Source organism: Pelobates fuscus, chromosome 3 (genome assembly GCF_036172605.1).
Source record: "Pelobates fuscus isolate aPelFus1 chromosome 3, aPelFus1.pri, whole genome shotgun sequence".
Lineage (NCBI taxonomy): Eukaryota > Metazoa > Chordata > Amphibia > Anura > Pelobatidae > Pelobates > Pelobates fuscus.
Genome location: NC_086319.1, coordinates 406,073,781 through 406,090,579, shown reverse-complemented (window position 1 = coordinate 406,090,579; position 16,799 = coordinate 406,073,781). Strand labels below are relative to the sequence as shown.

The 16,799-nt window shown below is 45.5% G+C and overlaps 1 protein-coding gene across 1 annotated transcript in view; it reads right to left on the bottom strand.

The window, feature by feature from the left end:
• The window catches only part of LOC134601957 (phospholipid scramblase 2-like), an 87,161-nt gene that overhangs the window by 957 nt on the left and 69,405 nt on the right, over positions 1-16,799 (bottom strand). The window lies entirely within an intron of this gene.

The following is a 16,799-nucleotide window of genomic DNA, read 5'->3' as shown; positions in this document are numbered from 1 at the left end:
TGTACTGACCATGTATATATTTGTATAGTATTATCATGGTAAATGTACACACCATGAACAGGTTACAGCCTTCATCTTGGCATCCATGTCCGAGGGAAACTGAAAGTTAGCTGGGAATTATAATTTTGTATCTTCGTTATGTTAACCACAGGATGAGATCCGACCACACTCAATATCTAGGGTAGGAGGACAATAATATATGTATTAACTCTGTAAGTTATTTTATGTCTAATTATCTATATATCATAAGAGAAGAGATTGCACAGTGGAACATTGACTGATTTCAAGGGCACCTGGATGTTCTGATCTTGGAGTAACCTCAAAGACAGCTCAGCTGTAAACTGAAATTCCCGGTGCATATCCTGAATGGAGAACATCAGTTTATTAATGGAACTGGAGACTTTGACATAGCCGATTGTAAACTTTTGTGGGGCATCAATGCGCATCTATAAAAAATAAGAAAAAAACAACTAACAATAAACAATCAATGTATGTAGTCAATGTTTACAATATTTAGTAAACTGAAATTCATAAATTCTAAACTTAAAGGATTACACCAAAACTTATATATTTTTATATATTTTATTTAAAAAATACCCTATTGGTCCCTTTCCTTTTATTTTGCATTTTAAATTTTGTTTATTAAATAAGGATAAAATTACCTGAAATCCAGTGTCGAGTGAAGCTCATTTTGCTTCTCTTTATGTCCAACCTAATGTCACTGCTTCCTTCTACGAGGTCCAATCAAATGCTTCTCACAGAGAATCATTTGATTGGCCTGATCTCCAGGCTTATAGCACATGTGTTAAGTGAAAGATGGGTGGAGTGCAGTGAAAAACCGAGTGCAGGCAAGCCTCTTTGAGGAGGTCACTCCAACCACAAATATATACACCAAAAAACAGAAGACACAGGGTGCCACAGTCACTATATCGGCAATATAAAATGGGGGTACAAAAAAGGAATATAGAAACAAAGATAAAAAATAGCAAGAATTTATTGATAACAAAGTATCCACATTTCACAGCACAAAATGTGCAATAAAAGTATATAAAAAGGCCACAATAGGCCAAAGACCCTTAGGTACAGCAGCTTGACACAACATAATACTGGGCTGTATGGCCAAAGTGCAAGTAAAGTTAGAATTTAAAGTGCACAAAGTCAACCACTCTCAAGTTCAATATATACTGAACTAAAGGCAAAGTATTGCACAAACAATGAAAACCAGCAAATATGCAAATAAAACTGCTGATACCAAACTGCAGGGTCACTGGATATGCTCAACGCGTTTTGTCTTGCGACTTCCTCAGGAGCGTCTTCTCTCTTCAAGATCTTCTTCCCTTTTAAATCCGCCGGTCTGTGCAGTAATTTTCGCCTTTGCGTACGCGTGATCGGCCCGCGCATGCGCGGTCACGCTGGAACGCAGGATAACTTTATTGATACTTTACACAGCCGCAAAAAGGAAGCTCTAACCAGCCTAAAGAATAATATAAATAGTACTGGTAAGGAAAAATATATGTGAAGAGACATAGAATACAAAATGTGGAAAAATATATATATTATTAAAAAAAAAAATTGAAATATATATACATATAAAATATATATATATATATATAGAGAGAGAGAGAGAGAGAGAGAGAGAGAGAGAGAGAGAGAGATCCAGATCCAGAAGTGTAAATAAATAAATATGTTGGGTGGAGATAAGCCTATTTATATTTCAATAGGCAACAAAAAACATGCAAGGTACATTAATTCATGATTATCAATATATACATCGATGGTGAAGGCATAAGTAACTTAAAAACTATAAAAAAATGGATGCATTATATACATATAATATGCATAGCAGGAACATCATGTAAAAAGACAAACTCAAAAGTAATCTTTCACATGAATAATATTTCTTAAAAAGGATAACAAAAAATGAAGGTATAAAAATGAATGAAAGCATAACATCATAGGATTGAGGTCATAGAACATGTTGATGTATATTCTCGAAAAACAGACACTCTCAAAACCATATTCAAATATATACTAAAGAACAAATTTTGGTTCATATTCAAAAAGCTAAATATATAGAAAATTATTATAAAAATTAATGATATAATCAATCCATAAAAGCCAGTATGTCCAAATCTGTGTTAAGCCCCGAGGGGACGGAGGACTTCATTCAGGGCTCGAGTCCTGCAGGAACGCGTGGGAACGGCGTTCCTGCACTTTTTTCACAGGAGGAACGCCGTTCCCCCTGCAGGCACTCAGGGGGCGGCAAAAAATGCCGCCCCCAAATGCCCTGTGTTCCCCCTGTCATGGGGGTGGGCACCTGATTGCCCCCCCCCGGTGGGCTGCTCTCTCCCTGTCATATGGGGGGGGCACCTGATTGCCTCCCCCCCCCCCGGCGGGCTGCTCTCTCCCTGTCATGGGGGGGGGGCACCTGATTGCCCCCCCCCGGCGGGCTGCTCTCTCCCTGTCACACGCGGCGAGGGAGCTGTGTCCTCTCTGCTCCCTCTCGCCGCGCGCCGTTTTCTGATGCAGGGAGCCGGAATATGCCGTCATATTCCGGCTCCCTGCATCAGAAGACAACCCACGCGGCGAGAGGGAGCAGAGAGGACACAGCTCCCTCGCCGCGTGTGACGGGAGAGAGCAGCCCGCCGGGGGGGCAATCAGGTGCCCCCCCCCCATGACAGGGAGAGAGCAGCCCGCCTCACTGCAGCCCCACTGGACCACAGGGACCCATCCATGCCAGCTTTCCTAAAAGGTAGGGAGGCTGGGTCGGTGGGCAATGTTAATTTTAATAATTTGTATATGTATGTCTGTTAGTGTATGTCTGTTAGTCTATGTATGTGTGTGTATGTCTGTTAGTGTGTGTGTATGTCTGCTAGTGTATGTGTATGTATGTGTGTGTATGTCTGCTAGTGTATGTGTGTATGTCTGTTAGTGTATGTGTGTATGTCTGTTAGTGAATGTGTGTATGTCTGTTAGTGTGTGTGTATGTCTGTTAGTTTATGTGTGTATGTCTGTTAGTCTATGTATGTGTGTGTATGTTAGTTTATGATTGTTAGTGTATGTGTGTGTTTGTGTCAGAGTGTGTGTGTATGAGTGTATTTACGTGTGTTAGCATATGTACGTGTGTGTGTATGAGTGTATGTGCTTCTGTTACTGTATGCATGTTTGCGTGTATGTGCTTCTGTTAGTGTATGCACGTGTGTGTGCGTATGAGTGTATGTGCTTCTGTTAGTGTATGCACATGTTTGCGTGTATGTGCTTCTGTTAGTGTATGTTTGTAAGTGTCTGTCAAATCGGTGAGAGTCTGTTTGTCATTTAGTGCGTGTGTGACTATTAGTGTGTGTCTGTCAGTGTGTTTGTGTGTGTCAATGAATGAGTGTGTGTCAGTGAATGTGTGTGTGTGTGTCAAATCAGTGACGTCTGTGTGTTTGTCACTGAGTGTGTGTGTTACTGTCAGTGTGTATCTGCCAGTGTGGGTGTCTGTCAGAGAGTGTGCTTAGAGGGACACTATAGGCACCCACGCAACTTCAGCTCATTGAAGTGGTCTGGGTGCAGTGTCCCAGTCCCCTTAAACCTGCAAGTGTAATTATTGCGGTTTCTCAGAAACTGCAATAATTACCTCGAGGGGTAACTCCACCTCTAGTGGCTGTCTACCAGACAGCCACTTGAGGGACTTTCGGGTGGTTAGGTGACCAAAAGTCGCCTAACTGATGCTGGACGTCCTCAACCTGTGCATGAGGACATCCAGCATCTGCTAAATACCCATAGGATTTTAACCCCATCAGTGTCGAGTGGGGGAGGGGAGGACATGAGGGAGGGGGGCACTATAGGGAATTATAGTGCCAGGAAAACAGCTTTGTTTTCCTGGCACTATAGTATTTCTTTAAAAGGAGCAGGAAAAGGTGGAGTCTAAATAGGATGGGGTGGGTTCTTAATCAGGAAGCGGTGCGCCCTTGACAGGAAGGGGTGGTAAATTTAGATTAGGGGGTGCTCAGGTATAGTCATGCTTAGGGCAGCACAAAATTAAAATACACCACTGTGTGAGTGTCTGAGTATGTGTGTCTGTGAGTGTCTGAGTGCATGTGTGTGTCTGTGAGTGTATGTGTGTGCACGCGTTTGTATACGAGTGGTTTTTTTTTGGGGGGGGGGGAGAGTTCCCACACTTTTTTCCCCAGGACTTGACCCCTGACTTCATTCTATATATCCACTCCGTCTCCCTCATGGCTAACATAGCGCATGTGCACAGTCTTAGATAAGGAGGGGAGGGAGTGTAGGGCGCACTCAGAGTGAGAATTAAAAGATGTATATTTCAGAATTAGATGGCTGGGAGTGAGTGCACGAGCATGGGAGGGAGGAGACATAGAATCTTTACCGTTCACTACCTGCAAAGGTAGAAACTGATTATGTTTGTCACCAGCTCATCTCAGCGTTCCGAGATTCTGACATTTGTCCTCAGAATTAACAGGGTTCCAGGCTGAGATTGGAGAAGCCTTTTAATGAAGCCCTCCTTTCCACTACCTGATAAATGAGTCATGTTATAAATAATTGGACTGTGTGGAGCGTATATTGAAGAATGTATTATGATGGGAAGTGGGTGACGTTATTCCTTAACTTGGAACTGTCACATTGAATTTTTTTGCACAGCCCAATAGCTTATTTTTCTTGCAATTTTTTTTTTTGGTTTTTTTTTTTTTTGTTACACAGCCCGATAAAAATTAGCTTTGAGTTGTGCTATTCTTTTGTAACATTCTCATTTTTATTTTGCATTTTGCATTGTGCAGGCCACACAAATTAGTTTAATTCCCACAGTGCTACACATTCGTACAGCACTATGAAAGAAGTAGCCAGGCTTTCAGAAATCCAAGCATTCCCAGAGCACCTTGTTGCCACGGACCATGAAGTGCTGTGGACCATGAAGGTATGTTTTTTATTTAACTCCGCCACCCTGTTTGTGAATGAAATGGAAGTGAAATGTGCCGATCAGTGTACTGTAATATATATATACACAGTCATAAGGAAAAAAAAAAGTAGACCCTCTTTGAATTCTATGGTTTTACATATAAAGACATACTAGCAATCTTTATAGTTTGATGGGCAGCAACAATTGTTTCTCTAAGATCAATACGGAAGTCTTTTCTCCTTGGCATTGTGTTTAACACATGCCTGAATCCTCCAGACAAGCAAACTGATAAAACTCCGACTTTTATAGAGGCAGTAACACTTGCTGATGATCAATTAATCAATGGAATTTAATAAGCAGCACCTGTCTACTACTTAGCCTCTTAATTCCTATGGAAGCAGTAAGGATGTACTTTGTTTTCCGAATGTGACTTCTCAATTTTGGCTTTGTTATTGATAAATAAATTATGATAATATGATATGTGTAATATGTCATGTGTAGTTCATCTGAGGTTGTATTTACATAATTTTAATTTTTCGGAGTCTTCTTCTCAAGGGATACCGTCGGTGGATGTTCATGTTGCCAATTTAAGAGAGTTGTGGGATCAAACTCGACAAATCCTTCTGCACAATTCTACGCTGGTTAAAAAACACGCTGACAAACGTAGAAGGGCAGCACCGGTGTTTGTTCCAGGCGATAGAGTATGGTTAAGTACTAGAAACATTCGGTTAAAAGTGCGTCCATGAAGTTTGCTCCTCGATATATTGGACCTTACAGGGTACTGTCTCAAATTAACCCAGTTGAGTATCGTTTAGCGTTGCCTAATGCCTTACGCATTCCTAATTCATTTCATGTTTCCTTGCTAAAACCATTAATATGTAACAGGTTCTCCTCCACGATCGCCCCTCCCCGCTCAGTTCAGGTGGAGGGTCAGGAGGAGTATGAGGTCAATTCCATCGTTGATTCTCGAATCTCCCGGGGGAAACTGCAATATCTGGTCGATTGGAAGGGTTATGGTCCTGAGGAGAGAAGTTGGGTACCTCAGGAGGAGGTGCATGCTCCCCGTCTCCGCAGGGCGTTTCACTCTCGATTCCCTTCTTGCCCTGGTGTATTCCGCCCGGTGGGCGTATCTGAGAGGGGGGGTACTGTCAGGGTACCTGTGGTCTCTACCTCCGAAAGAGGTAGAGACTTAGCTGTTCCTCCATCCAGACGGCCTGATGGCTCCCTTCCCCACGGTCTATCCGGTCATGCAAGGCCGGCCGCGAGGGAGTGACTGCCTTTTACAGCATCTAGGCAGGAAGTTGTCATCAGGACACTCCTCCGGAACGACCTGTCACTCAATTGCTGCAGGACCAATCAGGACGCCTCGGAGGCGTGGTTACTGCTCTGAACAGGGTATTTAACAGAGCTTCTTTCATTAGCTCATTGCCCTGTCGTGGTTCTAGCTTGTTCTAGTCACTCAGTGCTTGTGTATTCTATTATCCCTTTTGGTTTTGACCCGGCTTGTTTACCTTACTCTGCTTATCTCTGTTACCCTTGATTCGGCTTGTCTCTCGCTTACCTGTCTTCTGTTACCCTCGACCTCGGCTTGTCTTTGACCATTCTATACTGTACTACTTACGTTAGTCCGGCCATTCTAAGGTCCGGAAAACGTATCTGGCTACTGTTTGTACTCTGCTTGTTGGATCCCTGTCCCGATCCTGACATTACGACAGGGCCAATGGATCCTGCAAGTACAAACAGTCAGCTGGCTTCTCCTGATCCTAGGTTTGAAGCCATGGATCACAGAATGGATCAGATGGCGCTTGCGCTACAGGCTCTATTATCTCGTGCCAATAACCCACCAGAGGAGATACGTAATACCCCTGTTTCTCCTGTCGGTTCAGGTCTAGAGGTAGCCACAGTGGGTGCTTCTTCTTGCATTACCCCCCCAGTACGCTATGGTGGGGCTCCTGAGAAGTGTCGTGGTTTCTTAAACCAAATTAGTATCCACTTTGAATTGCAACCTCGCTCTTATCCTACAGATAGGGCAAAGGTAGGATTTATTATCACCCTACTTATTGAGAAAGCTCAATGGGCCAACCCATTATGAGAGAACGATAACCCATTAGTTTATAACTATAACGCCTTTGTAGCTGCTTTTAGAAGAACATTTGACCCTCCAGGTAGAAAGGTTAATGCAGCCAGATTACTGTTGCGTCTGAAACAGGAGAACCGAACACTGGTGGATTATGCACTAGAGTTCAGGTATCTGGCGTCAGAGGTCAAGTGGAATGAGCAGGCGTATATGGATGTATTTTTGAATGGCTTATCTGAAGTAATCCTTGATGAGGTTGCTACCAGAGAACTCCCTGAGAATTTAGAGGATTTAATTTCGTTCATCTCTCGTATAGATGAACGTTTAAGAGAGAGACAGAACACTCGAGAGAGGAACCGGAGACCTTCTTTTAGGTTAGCCCCCGCTTTTCCAAGTCCTGACTCCACGGTATCTTTGCTTCCTGAACCTATGCAGATAGGGTATACCAGCCTCTCTGAGGAGGAAAGACAGTACAGGAGAAGAGAGGGTTTGTGTATGTATTGTGGAGCTAAGGGTCATTTACTCTCGAACTGTTCTAACCGCCCGGGAAACGCTCGCACCTAAGTCTCTCTAGAGGACAGGCCTTGGGTGTTTCTATTTTGTCCTCTACTCCTAATTATAAAGATCACAGGCTTCTGCTACCAGTTTCCTTAACTTGCGGGAGGGAAGTAGTAAGGGCTATGGCTTTGATAGATTCCGGCGCTGCTGAGAATTTTATCGACCAAGCCTTTGCTAGTAAAAACAATTTCCCATCCCAGCTAAGGGAGACACCCTTGGCCGTTGAGGCCATAGATGGTAGACCACTACTAGACCCTGTTATCTTTCGTGAGACCATACCCATTGATTTAAATGTTGGTATCCTACACGTGGAGAATTTATCTCTTCTGCTCATTTCGTCTCCTTCCGTTCCCATAGTTCTGGGGTACCCATGGTTGAAAGAACATAACCCTATTATCGATTGGGAGTTAGGGGAGATACTCTCGTGGGGCCAGGGCTGCCAGGATCGGTGTTTGTGCAAGGTTTCTCCATTAGCTAATATTAACATACAGGAGAATCCTACTCAGTCCACAGAAAGACAAATACCAGACCTTTATCTAGACTTAAGGGCAGTGTTTGACAAGAAGAATGCCAATTCTTTGCCGCCACACAGGTCATTTGACTGTAAAATTAAGCTTCTACCCGGGACTATGCCTCCGAGGGGCCATGTATATCCTTTGTCTGTTCAGGAAAACTCGGTTCTAGAGGAGTATATTCAGGAGAATTTAGAAAAGGGATTCATCAGGAGGTCTTCTTCTCCGGCCGGGGCGGGGTTCTTTTTCATTAAGAAGAAAGATGGCACGCTGAGACCTTGTATCGATTACCGAGGCTTGAATAAAATAACTGTCAGAAATGCCTATCCTATCCCACTGATTACCGAGTTATTTGATCGTCTTAAGGGCTCCAAAATCTTCACCAAGTTAGATCTCAGAGGGGCTTACAATTTGGTGAGAATCCAGCAAGGTCACGAGTGGATGACGGCATTCAATACCCGGTATGGCCATTACGAATACACTGTTATGCCATTTGGACTATGCAATGCTCCTGCAGTATTTCAAGATTTGATTAATGAGGTACTTAGGGAGTTTCAGCATGATTGTGTTATTGTTTACCTGGACGACATACTAATACACTCTAAGGAGATTGAGACTCACCATAGACAGGTCAGAAAGGTGTTACCTCAAACTTCTGCAACATGGTCTATACTGCAAATTGGAAAAGTGCAGTTTTGATCAGTCTCAGGTAGACTTTCTTGGGTACGTGATTTCTGGGGAAGGTTTTAAAATGGATCCTGGTAAACTCCAATCTATTTTAGACTGGCCTTTGCCCAAAGGACTCAAGGCTATCCAAAGGTTTATTGGTTTTTCCAACTACTATAGGCGCTTCATTAAGGGTTACTCCTCTATCATTGCGCCTATTACCAATATGACCAAACAAGGGGCTGATACTAAGTTCTGGTCTGAGGAAGCTCTTGGTGCTTTTAAGACTCTCAAGGAACTTTTTGCCTCAGCTCCCATTCTAGTTCATCCTGATACGACTCTGCCTTTCTTGCTCGAGGTCGAAGCTTCTGAGACAGGAGTTGGGGCTGTTCTGTCTCAAAGGTTAGGGGTGGATAAACCGTTACACCCTTGTGGTTTCTTCTCTAAAACAATTTCTGGGCCTGAGAGCAGATATGACATCGGGGAGAGGGAACTGTTAGCGGTCATTAAGGCTTTAAAGGAGTGGAGACATTTACTGGAAGGGACACTACACCCTGTTACTATTCTAACGGATCATAAGAACTTGTCTTATATTGGGGAGGCTAAGCGCTTGTCCGCCAGGCAGGCTCGCTGGGCCTTGTTCCTCACTCACTTTAATTATGTACTTACGTATAGACCTGGTTCTAAGAACTCTAAAGCCGATGCTTTGTCTCGTCAATATGAACCATCCACTATAACTGAACCACTTCTGTCCTCCATAGTTCCTAAGGGGAATATCATCGCGAACACGAATCTCAGGATTCACTCTCCATTGCTTTCTGAGATCATGAAGTTTCAGCATTTGGCACCCAAACAGACTCCTGGGGATCGACACTTCGTTCCTGCCGCTCTCCAACTGGAGGTGCTACGCTGTCTCCATAACAGCAAGGTGGCTGGGCATCCTGGCATCCGCAAGACTTATGCGCTGGTCTCTAAAGATTTTTGGTGGCCTGACTTACGCAAGGATATTAAAGAATTCATCGGGGCATGTGAAGTTTGTACCAAGACCTAGCTACCCCATTCGCTTCCATGAGGATTTCTGCACCCTTTAGAGGTTCCTGAAAAGCCTTGGTCCTGCCTGGCAATGGACTTCATTGTTGATTTGCCTATCTCTAAAAAGCAGACTGTCATCCTCACTGTGGTAGACAGATTTACTAAAATGGCTCACTTCATTCCCTTACCTAAACTCCCATCTTCGCCCGAATTAGCGGAGATATTCGCCAGGGAGATTTTCCGTTTGCATGGGATACCTTCTGTAACGGACCGTTTCAGCATATGAGGGGTTAAAATCCGTTTAGGCGATAATCCCCTTTTCTCAGAAAGGCACAGCTACTGCAGAACATCAGAACTCACGAACTGGATATAGGTGAATAAGGTAGCACTCCAGCTGGAACCTCACAAATAGCTGCTAGCAGATGAATAGGAAAAGCAGACATCAGCTTACACTCCTAGCAGTCAAATCTCCAACAGCATACAGTGAATCCCCCAAGAACGAGGCAAGGCTCCGTGTTGAAGGTCAAGCAGTGGTCTGAGGTGCTGGGCACCCAGCCTGGTTTTTATTACATGAGTACACATACAGGCTACACCCAGGGGGAGGCATAAAATAACCAATAACATAGATGTTACCTCCCACACATCCCCTCCCCTTAGTGTGACACTTAATCCCATTATGTGTACAGTTCAAAATATACTTTTACACAACTTTCATAACTTTAAAACCATACATCACATTCACATAAAAATACATATCCACAATCAATCCATTCAGGGGAACAACATATTAAAAAATGGCATGAATCAGACCAGGGGTTCAAAAGTTAGTAAAAGTATATTTTATTCCCCCTGGCTCAAACAGTAAAAGTAAAATATCCCCACAATGCATCCTGGCTTCCTCCCTTCTGCCCTGGAGATAATTGGAGAAGAAATCTAATTATCCAGGACTAGAGGCAGACTCCATTAACCACATGGTTGCAAAACAACATAAAACTCTTTAAAATACATAAAGTCACATTTTATACATTAAACACAGACATTTAACATATCCCCAGATAGCTCAGGTCTGCGTGCACATTATTAGGTGAATGGCACGCAGACCACACAAATACAGTTTAATTGCCATGGAGCCAAAGTCTTTCCCATAGTCTTTCATTATATGAATAGGCTCCATGGCATAGCTATCTGGGGGGTATCACTGCTCACACAGGGCAAGTACCGAATGGCCCCACTGTAGTTAAAGGGCCAGAATGAGTGACATGCACTCTGTTAGGGCCGAATACTGTTTGTAAAGGGCCCAATCTCCCAGGGCCATAGTCCACAGGCAGCAGGCAGACAACCAGGCTTCTCCAGTTCTCAGTGGCGAGGTTGGTTTCGTCACATCTCTCCCCCTTTCCAAAAAGACTAACAGGGTACCTGACCTCCTGCCGGTCAGTGCCCTTGTTAGTCCAGCAACCCACCCACAAAGCAGAAAAATCAGTACAGCCCACCCACAATAAATGGTTACTACACCTGGGTAGAGGAGAAAGTTGTCCATGTCCAGGTGCCTCACCACGGCTGTGCAGGGGACTGGTAGGCTGCCTTGGTGGGTTGCTGAGTGGGCAGAGACCAGTGGTACTCTGTCCTGGTGCCAGCACTACCACCGGAGTAGTCTGGTTGACCGGTTGTCTCCCCCTTGGATACATAGTTCTGTCGTGGGGGGGTAGGACCGACCATCCCTACCCCCTGTGTGGTAAGTGCAGAGACCACGGTCCCATCTGCACCGGTGGGGGGCTTACAGTCTCCCCCTGGTACATTAAACTGCCGCTGGGGAGAGGGGGTAACAAGCTCCTCTCCTGATAGAACACTCTGCCCATTAATAATCCGCCGCTGGGGAGAGGTGGTAATAAGCTCCTCTCCCATGCATACTTCCATCATCTGCGGAGGGAGACCGACTGTCTCTTCTCCCAATACAGTGTCCTGCTGTTGGGGAAAGGAGACTGGGCTCCCAATTCCCAAAAAGTCACGCTGCTGCTGGGGGGTAGGACCAACTACCTCTGCCCCCTGTAACTCAGCCTGCCGCTGGGGAGGGAGGACGCTGCTCTCCTCTCCCTCTACTTCACACTGCCGCTGGGGAATGGAGACTGGGCTCCCAATTCCCAAAAAATCATGCTGCTGCTGGGGGGTAGGACCAACTACCTCTGCCCCCTGTAACTCAGCCTGCCGCTGGGGAGGGAGGACGCTGCTCTTCTCTCCCTGCATTTCACACTGCCTTCCCGGCATATCACTCTGCTGCTGGGGGGTAGGACCAACTACCTCTGCCCCCTGTAACTCAGCCTGCCGCTGGGGAGGGAGGACGCTGCTCTCCTCTCCCTGCATTTCACACTGCCTTCCCGGCATATCACTCTGCTGCTGGGGGGTAGGACCAACTACCTCTGCCCCCTGTAACTCAGCCTGCCGCTGGGGAGGGAGGACGCTGCTCTCCTCTCCCTGCACTTCACACTGCCTTCCCGGCATATCACTCTGCTGCTGGGGGGTGGGACCAACTACCTCTGCCCCCTGTAACTCAGCCTGCCGCTGGGGAATGGAGACTGGGCTCCCAATTCCCTGCAGGACCGGTGGAGAGACCTCGGTCCCATCTCTACAGGCCACCTGGGGTTCTTCCCAGTAAATCTCTACAATATCTTCCCAGCGGAAGGGGTCTGGATCTGGGTCTGTCACCTTACTGTCCTGCTGAGCCTTCCCAATGAAGCGGAAGAGATCTTGGTAGTTTTGCTCCAGTTCCCACTCCAGGGCTGCTAGGTGAGCCAGGTCTTGCTCTACCTCATGGGGGTCATCCCACTCATGCCTAGCCTCCCTCTCATAGAAAATGTCCTGCAGTCTGGTTTGCGCAGGGCTCCCGAAGCCAGGCTCTGCAAAGGACTCCCATAACAAGCCAGGACCATCAAACTCCTCTCCCTCTGGCTTGTCATGTTCGGCTGTCCAGGGTATATACTGTGCCATATACCACCAGAGCGCCTGGTAGGCATCCTCCAGCCATAGCTCCTGCCATACCCGGTGCTCTAGTTCCTTCACCCATTCCTCCAGGGGCTGCTCTCCCAGGAAGGGCATCCGCAGGGCCACTTGCTTCTGCAACCGCTGCTCTTCACTGGGGAGACTCTCACCCCGCTGGTATTGTACATTATCCAGGGCCTGGTACCAGATGCCTTTCCTTATTGCATCCCGGTCATCCATGTCACCCTTATTGTACTCCACTGCTGGTTCCATCCTGGTGCTGTCAGGGTCGCTGTACTCAGACATGCGTTGCCCTCAAATTGTAAATCCAAAGAAATGGTGTTCTGTAGCTGTCCTTCTGGCTGTAGGAACGATCCCGCCGCTTGCCACCAATTGTAACGGACTGTTTCAGCATATGAGGGGTTAAAATCCGTTTAGGCGATAATCCCCTTTTCTCAGAAAGGCACAGCTACTGCAGAACATCAGAACTCACGAACTGGATATAGGTGAATAAGGTGGAACCTCACAAATAGCTGCTAGCAGATGAATAGGAAAAGCAGACATCAGCTTACACTCCTAGCAGTCAAATCTCCAACAGCATACAGTGAATCCCCCAAGAACGAGGCAAGGCTCCGTGTTGAAGGTCAAGCAATGGTCTGAGGTGCTGGGCACCCAGCCTGGTTTTTATTACATGAGTACACATACAGGCTACACCCAGGGGGAGGCATAAAATAACCAATAACATAGATGTTACCTCCCACACATCCCCTCCCCTTAGTGTGACACTTAATCCCATTATGTGTACAGTTCAAAATATACTTTTACACAACTTTCATAACTTTAAAACCATACATCACATTCACATAAAAATACATATCCACAATCAATCCATTCAGGGGAACAACATATTAAAAAATGGCATGAATCAGACCAGGGGTTCAAAAGTTAGTAAAAGTATCTTTTATTCCCCCTGGCTCAAACAGTAAAAGTAAAACATCCCCACAATGCATCCTGGCTTCCTCCCTTCTGCCCTGGAGATAATTGGAGAAGAAATCTAATTATCCAGGACTAGAGGCAGACTCCATTAACCACATGGTTGCAAAACAACATAAAACTCTTTAAAATACATAAAGTCACATTTTATACATTAAACACAGACATTTAACATATCCCCAGATAGCTCAGGTCTGCGTGCACATTATTAGGTGAATGGCACGCAGACCACACAAATACAGTTTAATTGCCATGGAGCCAAAGTCTTTCCCATAGTCTTTCATTATATGAATAGGCTCCATGGCATAGCTATCTGGGGGGTATCACTGCTCACACAGGGCAAGTACCGAATGGCCCCACTGTATTTAAAGGGCCAGAATGAGTGACATGCACTCTGTTAGGGCCGAATACTGTTTGTAAAGGGCCCAATCTCCCAGGGCCATAGTCCACAGGCAGCAGGCAGGCAACCAGGCTTCTCCAGTTCTCAGTGGCGAGGTTGGTTTCGTCACACCTTCCCAAATTGTCTCTGACAGAGGCTCCCAATTTGTTTCCCGTTTTTGGAGATCATTCTGCTCCCAACTAGGCATCAAATTGAATTTCTCCTCTGCCTATCATCCTCAGTCCAATGGAGCTGCTGAACGCACTAACCAAAAAGTTGAACAATATTTACGTTGTTTCGTTTCAGAACACCAGGACGATTGGGTCGGTTTGATTCCTTGGGCGGAGTTTGCACATAACAATCTCATTTGTGATTCTACGCATTCTAGCCCTTTTTTCTTGAATTATGGCTTTCATCCTTCCATCCTTCCTTCGGAGTCTTCTTCTCAAGGGATACCGTCGGTGGATGTTCATGTTGCCAATTTAAGAGAGTTGTGGGATCAAACTCGACAAATCCTTCTGCACAATTCTACGCTGGTTAAAAAACACGCTGACAAACGTAGAAGGGCAGCACCGGTGTTTGTTCCAGGCGATAGAGTATGGTTAAGTACTAGAAACATTCGGTTAAAAGTGCGTCCATGAAGTTTGCTCCTCGATATATTGGACCTTACAGGGTACTGTCTCAAATTAACCCAGTTGAGTATCGTTTAGCGTTGCCTAATGCCTTACGCATTCCTAATTCATTTCATGTTTCCTTGCTAAAACCATTAATATGTAACAGGTTCTCCTCCACGATCGCCCCTCCCCGCTCAGTTCAGGTGGAGGGTCAGGAGGAGTATGAGGTCAATTCCATCGTTGATTCTCGAATCTCCCGGGGGAAACTGCAATATCTGGTCGATTGGAAGGGTTATGGTCCTGAGGAGAGAAGTTGGGTACCTCAGGAGGAGGTGCATGCTCCCCGTCTCCGCAGGGCGTTTCACTCTCGATTCCCTTCTTGCCCTGGTGTATTCCGCCCGGTGGGCGTATCTGAGAGGGGGGGTACTGTCAGGGTACCTGTGGTCTCTACTTCCGAAAGAGGTAGAGACTTAGCTGTTCCTCCATCCAGACGGCCTGATGGCTCCCTTCCCCACGGTCTATCCGGTCATGCAAGGCCGGCCGCGAGGGAGTGACTGCCTTTTACAGCATCTAGGCAGGAAGTTGTCATCAGGACACTCCTCCGGAACGACCTGTCACTCAATTGCTGCAGGACCAATCAGGACGCCTCGGAGGCGTGGTTACTGCTCTGAACAGGGTATTTAACAGAGCTTCTTTCATTAGCTCATTGCCCTGTCGTGGTTCTAGCTTGTTCTAGTCACTCAGTGCTTGTGTATTCTATTATCCCTTTTGGTTTTGACCCGGCTTGTTTACCTTACTCTGCTTATCTCTGTTACCCTTGATTCGGCTTGTCTCTCGCTTACCTGTCTTCTGTTACCCTCGACCTCGGCTTGTCTTTGACCATTCTATACTGTACTACTTACGTTAGTCCGGCCATTCTAAGGTCCGGTATACGTATCTGGCTACTGTTTGTACTCTGTGTGTTGGATCCCTGTCCCGATCCTGACAGTAAAGAACAGATAATTGCAATTATGTCCTGATATGTAAAACCATAGCATTCAAAGAGGGTGAACTTTCTTTTTCCCATGACCGTATATCATTTTTACGTATTTTTATATGTACATGTTCCCAGATCTTTTTTCATTAACTAAATTAGGCCGATGCCAATTCTCCAAATTTGGCTGTGCCATAAAAATGTTTTATTTTCTGCTGATTCGTCTGAAACAAATTTGAATACCAAACACAAGTCTACACATTCCCACTGCTCCGGAGCCATTTAAGGAATTACCATTAACCCACAAGTCAATGTATCTAATCTGTGTAATCCTGTTGATGTTTTAAAATATGGAATACGGGGTCTCTACCATTGGTAACACGTCATGACTCACCTCTGACAGAAATGTGTCACAAAACAAAATTTCAGCTCTCTTCGTTCTTCGGAGTAATGTGAACAGATGATCCACAACATTCACTGTCATGGAACACATAGAAAAGATCCTCTCCAGTTCTAGTCTGGAAAACTAAACAAAGCACATAGAATAACATTTATAGAGAGACAATACAAACATAAAAACATAAAATACCAAGATAAAAATGCAAGAAATACCTTATACCTTATGAGATACTATCACAAACAGCAAGTTTAAGAGAGTGGGTACACACAAAACAAAACAAAAAAATGGACTTGAACAAGCACAATAATAGTTCTTAAAGGGAAACTCCAGTGCCAGAAAAACGGATCTGTCCCTCTCCCTCCCACCCCCCAATCCCCGGTTACTGAAGGGGTGAAAACCCCTTCAGTGACTTACCTGAGGCAGCGGCGATGTCCCTCGCCGCTGTCTCCGCCTCCGCAACGCTCCTCCTTGTGATTGCGTCGGCCGGTGGGCGAGACTGATCTCGCCCACCGGCCGAGGAGACCTAATGTGCATGCGCGGAAATGCCGCGCATGCGCATTACGTCTCCCCATAGGAAAGCATTGAAAAATCATATCAATGCTTTCCTATGGGGTTTTGAGCGACGCTGGAGGTCCTCACACAGCGTGAGGATGTCCAGCGACGCTCTAGCACAGGTTTCCTGTGCTAGAACCCAGGAAGTGACCTCTAGTGGCTGTCTAGTA